The sequence below is a fragment of the Cherax quadricarinatus genome, chromosome 10, assembly GCF_038502225.1.
Source record: "Cherax quadricarinatus isolate ZL_2023a chromosome 10, ASM3850222v1, whole genome shotgun sequence".
In the NCBI taxonomy this organism is placed as follows: Eukaryota; Metazoa; Arthropoda; class Malacostraca; order Decapoda; family Parastacidae; genus Cherax; species Cherax quadricarinatus.
The window spans coordinates 1,544,683-1,552,943 of record NC_091301.1 but is presented as its reverse complement, the minus strand read 5'-3'; the positions used below and the strand labels follow the sequence as shown (position 1 = coordinate 1,552,943).

General features: G+C 41.8%; 1 long non-coding RNA gene across 1 annotated transcript; it reads left to right on the top strand.

Annotated features, from left to right (window-relative positions):
• The first annotated feature begins 3,353 nt into the window (after positions 1-3,353).
• LOC128687838 (uncharacterized) lies at positions 3,354-6,595 on the top strand. The gene is made up of 2 exons (XR_011391804.1): positions 3,354-3,591; positions 5,489-6,595. It is a non-coding gene; the product is annotated as an uncharacterized lncRNA (long non-coding RNA).
• Positions 6,596-8,261: the final 1,666 nt, after the last annotated feature.

Here is an 8,261-nt window from a genome sequence, read left to right as displayed (position 1 = left end):
TCCATCCTATCATTTTCTTTGCACGTGCGATCGTGGCACTGTTGTGATCCTTGAAAGTGAGATCCTCAGACATTACTACTCCCAGGTCCCTTACATTATTTTTTCGCTCTATTGTATGGCCGGAGTCAGTAGTATACTCTGTTCTAGTTATTATCTCCTCCAGTTTTCCATAACGGAGTAGTTGGAATTTGTCCTCATTGAACATCATATTGTTTACCGTTGCCCACTGGAAAACTTTGTTTATATCTTCTTGGAGGTTAACCGCGTCCTCAGCAGATCCTAGTATCATCCGCAAAGGATGATACGGTGCTGTGGTGTATATCTCTGTTTATGTCTGATATGAGGATAAGGAATAAGATGGGGGCGAGTACTGTGCCTTGTGGAACAGAGCTCTTCACTATGGCAGCCTCCGATTTAACTCTGTTGACCACTACTCTTTGTGTTCGATTTGTTAGGAAGTTGAAGATCCATCTCCCCACTTTCCCAGTTATTCCTTTAGCACGTATTTTATGGGCTATTACGCCATGATCGCATTTGTCAAATGCTTTTGCAAAGTCTGTGTATATTACATCTGCATTCTGATTTTCTTCCAGTGCATCCAAGGCCATGTCATAGTGATCCAGTAGTTGTGAGAGGCAGGAGCGACCTGCCCTGAACCCATGTTGCCCTGGATTGTGCAGATTTTGGGAATCCAGGTGATTTGCAATCCTGCTTCTTAGCACTCTTTCAAAGATTTTTATGATGTGGGACGTCAGAGCTATTGGTCTATAGTTCTTAGCTAATGCTTTGCTGCCACCTTTATGGAGTGGGGCTATATCCGTAGTTTTAAGTGACTGTGGAATTTCACCCATGTCCAAGCTCCTCCTCCATAGTGTACTTAGGGCACGCGAGAGGGGTTTCTTGCAGTTCTTAATGAAAACAGAGTTCCACGAGTCTGGGCCCGGGGCTGAGTGCATAGGCATGTTGTCAATGGCTTTTTCGAAATCTATCGGAGTTAGGGTAATGTCGGAAATCTGGCATACATTTATGGAGTTTTGAGGCTCATTCATGAAGAAATCATTTGGGTCGTCGATCCTCAGACCGATTAGTGGTTCACTAAACACAGAGTCGTACTGGGATTTCAATATTTCACTCATTTCCTTGTTGTCATCTGTGTAAGTCCCATCCTGTCTGAGTAAGGGCCCGATACTAGATGTGGTATTTGCCTTGTTTTTGGCATATGAAAAGAAATATTTTGAATTTCTTTCAATTTTACTAATAGCTTTAAGCTCCTCCTGCCTCTTCTGGTTCCTGTAAGAGTCATTTAGCTTAAGTTCGATAGTTTCCACTTCCCTGGTCAGCGCCTCCTTTCGTGTATCAGATATTCTAGCACTCCTGAGGAGCTCAGTGACTCTTCGTCGTCTTCTGTAGAGGGAGCGTCTTTTTCTCTCCAGTTTACTCCTGCTCTTCTTCTTTCTTAGGGGAATATGCCTAGAACATGCTTCGGCTACCAGGAAGTTGATCCTTTCAAGGCACTGGTTTGGATCCATGTCATTTAAGACATCTTCCCAACATGTTTCGTTTAGGACATGGTTTACCTGGTCCCAGTTGATGTTCTTGTTGTTGAAATTGTATTTTGTGAAGACACCTTCACAGGTACATGCATTCTGCTGTTCAGGACCCCTATGGATGTACGTCTGGACTTCGATTAGATTGTGATCGGAATTAGTTGTGTTTGATATTCTTATGTCTCTTATCAGGTCCTCATTATTTGTGAAGATAAGGTCAAGTGTGTTTTCTAGTCTTGTTGGCTCCACTATCTGCTAGCTTAAGGTGTGTTTTTCGCAGAGACTTAGTATCTCATGTGTGTGTGACCTTTCATCTGTGCTACCTCCGGGGATTGTTTCAGCTATAACATTATTTGCTACATTCTTCCATTTTGTATGCCTTAGGTTGAAATCACCAAGCAGTAAGATGTTTGGGGATGGAGCTGGAAGGTTTTCCAAACAGTAATCGATTTTCAGTAGCTGTTCCTTGAACTGTTGTGAGGTTGCATCTGGTGGCTTGTATACAACCACAATGACTAGGTTTTGGTTCTCGATCTTTATTGATAGAACTTCAACTACCTCATTTGTGGTGTTCAGCAACTCCGTGCAGATAAGGGACTCTTTGACATACAGGCCAACCCCCCCCTTGTTGCCTGTTTTTTCTGTCGCATCTAAAAAGGTTGTAACCACTTATCCATATTTCACTGTCAAAGTGATCTTTTGTGTGAGTCTCTGTGAAGGCTGCAAACATTGCATTAGACTCCACTAGAAGTCCACTGATAAAAGGTATTTTGTTGTTGGTGGATGGCTTAAGGCCCTGTATATTAGCAAATATGAACGAGGTTGTATTCTGTGTTTGTTGGGGGGATTTTGTTATTGGCATCAGTAGTTGTAATTCTGGAGGGCCATGGGTGGCCACTGGCTGCGCCTCCAGTCCAACAAGGCTCCAAGGTGGTGGACTATTTTTATTTCCTTCCATTTTCTTTTTTCGTTTCCTGCCACTAAAAAATCACCTGGAGTTGGGTTGTCGTAGCTACTATTGTTTGTCTTGTGGGGTCTGTGCCTCCTGGTCCCTTTTAGATGGTATGCAGGGCACTCGATGTTGTAACACTGCTTCTGGAGGACCGAGGAGTGGCACATTTTTGGGTGAAAGAAAGTACAGGAAGAAGAACGACACACTCCTTTAGACAGGAGGTCGCTACATTTTTTGGGATGGTCAAAGTTGCATGTCCCATTTTTTTCCCCTGTTATTCCATGCTTACAGATGCCCCAAGCATAATATTTGCACAAATTCACCTTTGGTTGAGAATTGTTGGGAGGTGTGTTTTCAATTTCTGCAGGTTCTGGGTGGGTGTGAGTTGGACCTAACTAGCTTGTGATACTAGGTCGGATGCTGTGCTCCTCCCTTAAGTGACGTGTCTGACCTCACTAGGTCAGTGAGGTCAGACGGTCAGTGAGCTTCAGGTCACTAGGTCAGTGAGCTTAAGCCGGTGGGAGAACTGGACCTGCCTCGCATAGGCCAGTAGGCCTGTTGCAATGTTCTTTCTTTATGTTCTTATTACAAGTCAATTTACGTAAAAAAAAGCTCTTATTAAGGACAAATGTTCGATTTTATTATATGCAAATGTAGACTAACAGTAGAGTACTTTAGTATCGCAAAAAAAATAAGATTTTGTTTTACGGTTGGTTCGGAGGATCGAGTTTACCGAGCAGCGCCAGGCGTGTCAGGCGTCCTGTGAGTAAACACAACGCCATGAAAGCGCTAAACAGTTGGCCTGCAATCGGCGATTTTAACTCCACCAGCCAAACTCAGAAACAGGAGTTATTTATAAGGTTATCAAACCTTGCATAATAACCGGGGTTATCAATCTCATGTTACATATTGAGGGGGGGGGAAAGTCTCGAATGAGACAGTACAATTCTATGTTGAAACATTACGTGGTGTTAAGTTTCATTCGAAGTCTCATTTTTGTTGTATACAGCGACTCAGAGATGATGAGGCCGAGTGTGTATGGTGGTGGTTTTGTTACCTGTCTGAGGTCACTGAGAGTGGGAGGGTGGCCAGGTGAGTGGTAACTACTACTGTGTAGATGGCGGGGTAGTTGAGTCATACAGGGTATGTTCTCAGAAAGGGGTTACAGTATTCTTTACTGGTGGTGAAAACATTTGTAGTCTCATTGACCCCTTGTTTAAATTAGTTAAGTTTGGAAATTTTAATTTAAACTCTAGTTCTGAACCCGTGCTATACTGCGTGAACTCTAGGACCTAGCTTAATTCTTCCTTTTACTTGTTATTTTTAGTTATCCAGTGGACCTTTTAAAATAGAGAAGTCTGAGGACCTAACTTCTAATCGACCATCTGACTTTAGCATAAATTCCTAAGATCACAACCAGCTTTCGTAAAGAAGTTTAAAGCTACGCTGCCGAAACCTGCTAGTGAATGGTGCGAGTGACTGGCATGGTTCATCTTTTAAACTAGAATCTATATCCATGTTTCTTTAATTATTCCCCCCCCCCTAATACCGTGAACTAAACATTTAAAAAAAAAAAAAAAAAAAAAAAAAAAACCTGCCATACGATTTTTTTTCCCTCCCAATACAACAGTAAAAATCTCATTACCTCTTTCCTCCCACTCTTCAAAGACCTTGCCATTAAATGATCTGCCGTTATTTACATTTGACTACGTAAGGCTTAGTCGTGCCCTCACTGCTGGTAAATTCCCACCACTACCCCTGATTTTTTAAAGCTTAACAATTACCCGATATATTCTTCTATCTTTCTTTATTTACCCTAATATCTTGGGGTACATAATGCTTATCAGGTAGAAATTTTGTTTAGCCCTTAACTGCTTCATCATAGCCTACTCTACAGTGTAACTCTGCTTACGTCTGTGCAACGCTACTTAACCTTTCAGTTAAGTTTCAAACTGGCCAGGAGGCTAAATCTATAACTTGTGCTGGATGGTGACTTCTGCTTTCCAGGTGTATGACTGGAAAAGTGTATTAAATTATAATAAATGTTGCCAGTTTGAAAGTTAATCCTTCAATTAACATGCTTTATCAAAATACATATATTGTATCTTTGACTTGGGTAAAAATCTAGTCTTCGGAAATTATTTTAAATTATTTCTCTAGTTCAAAGGGCTGCATCAAAACTTCCCGAAAAGCGACGTGTCGCACGAGCCACGTGTTGCCTATTCTCTTACTTTACGTTCGTCACTTAACTGGTTTTAGCGTAATCGTCTTGAATGCAAGATCATACAAGTATATTATTCCATGGTACAAAACTTCTCTTAAACTGCACTTGGGTTACTAAATTTTAACTCCTTAAAACCAGGCATCCCTCCCTGTCTTCCAAATCGGCTTGTCACAATTCTTCGTACTCCAGCATGTCTTATAGCCAAAATTCAGGGAAAACGAGTTTTACACGTTTTTGTCCTGTAAGTAACTTCAACAGTATCACTGACACACGAAAAAGACTTCGAAAAATTCTTAGTTTATCTTAAGCCACATCTGGTCTGTTCCGACTTCGTGAGACTTCGTGAAACTTCCGTATGCAAAGGAGGGGAGGGAGAACTGGTATTTATTGCCGTGATACTTTATTAGGCATACTTTATTAGGCATACTTTATTAGGCATACTTTATTAGGCATACTTTATTAGGCATACTTTATTAGGCATACTTTATTAGGCATACTTTATTAGGCATACTTTATTAGGCATACTTTATTAGGCATACTTTATTAGGCATACTTTATTAGGCATACTTTATTAGGCATACTTTATTAGGCATACTTTATTAGGCATACTTTATTAGGCATACTTTATTAGGCATACTTTATTAGGCATACTTTATTAGGCATACTTAATAGCGAGTGTATCTTTAAATTTATTTTGCCATGTTTTCTAAGCTTTCTTAAGCTCCAGATTTTTTTATCCATAATCTGATAACACTTGTTTTACAGGATAGTGTAGCCCTTAGCAAGACTCCACCCTGCCTCCCAGATCTTCATAGAACTCTGCCATCATGGTTCACCCTCTCCTACCCAAACCATTTCAAACCTTCGTGCATATCCCTGGCAGCGGACCTGTGACTGGACAGCAAAGGGACTCTCCAATATCACTTCTGTCTTTCTCCCCGCTTTGTCTTCTACCCATCCCCAACCAAACTAGACCACTATCTACCACAGCATCTCTCACACAAGGAAGAGAATCTACAGAGACTTCTGTACAGCCTGCAGCAACGGTACATCCGTCTCAAACACGGACGGGAAGCTCTACAGTACAAGAAAACCGCAAGAGGACTTCTCAGTGTCGCAAATCCGCATCTGAGTCTCCTTCACGTCCCCCAACCAAGGATCCTTTACGGAGAATCCTAAAGACTCCTCGACGTCCACCTCTTCCCAGGACAAGACTCGTATCGTCTGAACAAAACTTGAGAACCACCGTGGCAGGGCTGGGGACTAATTCTTCAAACCTTCGCCAGAGGGTCGAGACTTCTCGAGCTGGTATACGCCCGTACGTGCCGCTGGAGCAACGAGCCGAACGAAGTTCCTTTCTCCCAGTTTCGCAATTTATTCATTATGTAACAATGCAACAATCTCAGCAGAACAGGTCAAATCTCTCTTCTGACGTAGTACAGTATTTACGCAGGTACTAAGATTCCCCCCCTCCCACCCCTTTGAAGTTGTATGTACTTCAGCAGTAAAAATTAGTCGCATCTGCGACTTTACTAACTTGACATGACCATTTAGCCAAAATAATTACTTAGTCGCCTCCCAAGGTACAAATGTTTATGCAGCCTCTGACTGTAATTTTTGCTTCAGGGGATGAGCAGATTTTTAAGCAACGCATGAAGAATTTCTTGCCCATATAAAGCATGATTGTATTTCGTTTTTATTAACTGTAAACTCTCAATGGGTTTATATGTTGTGAAATTATCTTGTGCCTTTCATTTGACTGGTATGAAGTGGGGCAAAAGTCTTTAATTCTTATTTTCCTGCATAAACTTTCAGCTAGATAATGGTTTAATTTTTAACCGTTGAAAGTACTAAATTTTTAATAAATTTTAACTAGACATTTTATTATTCCTGAATGTACAAGATTAAACTAAAATTCTTTACGGAACTAGTGAGGTTAAGGTTTATCAGGCAACGACACGTTTCTTGAGGTGGAGTCAGTCGTATGAAGACTCTCCACTGAAGCGTTGTCATCTGACAGAGGCTGTCCGCTGGTTTATCGGATAACTCCATCTTCCAAAAAGATGGTCGATTATAACCATTAAGATTGCTCTAGGCATCTAGTTAGATTTATTCCTTCTAAACTTTAATTGCTTAATAAAACGGACATTTGAGAAATGGGGGGGGGGGGGGGGCGGGAAGGGGTAAATATCTGAAGACTTAAAATTATATTTCCAGATTCTCTAACTATACAGTATAGTTAAACTGCTGGTATGTTGTTCAGTTCACGGGTCTTCCCTCCTGTGAGGGACTTTGGGCCTTGGACATGCCTTCTCTTCCTTGGCTCAAACATAATTACCTCCAACTTTCTCAGGCGCTGTATAACCCCTATGGGTTTGATGCTTCTTTTTCAATTGCAGTTAAATATTCGCTCGCCACACAAGTTATGTCTGTAAAGTGCCTGACACTGTAAAACGCGCGCACGCCCACACATAATAAACGGGTAATAGCCTCCACTCCGGTAATTAAGTGCCATCTACCCCAGACTAGTTGCTGTTAGCATCGTTAGTCTGAAGGGGTTGAGGTGGAGGGAGAGATGAAGGGGCCGAATGAGGAAGAAGGGGCAGAGTAAGGGGAAAATGGAACAAAGGCGGAAAAGGGACAGACTGGGGAAGCAAAGGGAATTAATAAGACTGAAAACGAGTCTGTAGTCCTTATTTTCGTTGTAGCTGTCTGAAAAGACTAAGAGGTGGTCGATGGCGCTTGTCGCTGCTACTGCAGCAGCAGCATGTTAGCTAGTTATATACCTCTAAACCCGTAGTTATTTCGGCGCAATGTGGGAGGGCCCTATCCTCTGTAATAAGAGTTAGTTCAGTAAGTGCTGTAAGTATATTACCAATCATGCTCCTAGTGCAGCCCTTAAAGGTGGGACAGGGACTGTCTTGTCTTAAAAATGAAGGGCTCATGATCCCAGAAACTGGAGATTCCTGGGCTCACTTCCCATGACTTTAATCGCTGTCTGAACCCTATGGGTTTGGCGCATTTAAAGTACTCTAACACTCCATGCAAAGTAGCTTGACTTTGATTTTCTTTTCCACTTAACAGTTAATTTCGATACCACCCAGCCGCTTAAATGAAGGGTGGTGACTACGGGAGGTGCATTAGTTTAATAGATATCCACTTACTCGGATCAAACTTAATTGCCTCCTTTTCCCCCAAGCTGCATAAGACCCCCTAAAAGTTTAATACTTTGTCCATGACTAATACTCATTCTAACAAGTTTATTCTAGCTTAACGAGGAGAAAAAAAAAAATAAACAATTTTAGTAGGTAACTAAATCTGCTGTGCAATTATGGTGGTTCCCTTTCCCTGCTAGGGTCACAATTAGCCTGTAACAAGCGGACAGGCAAATGGGCAACTCGTTCCCTCCATTCACGAGCTGTCGTGAGTGTGGGTCACTCTATATCCACCACAATCATTACGACTACTTAATGATCCTCAACGATGAGCTTGGTCATGCGATGCATCAATCGGCTTAGCGTCTGGCTTGGTTGAAGAA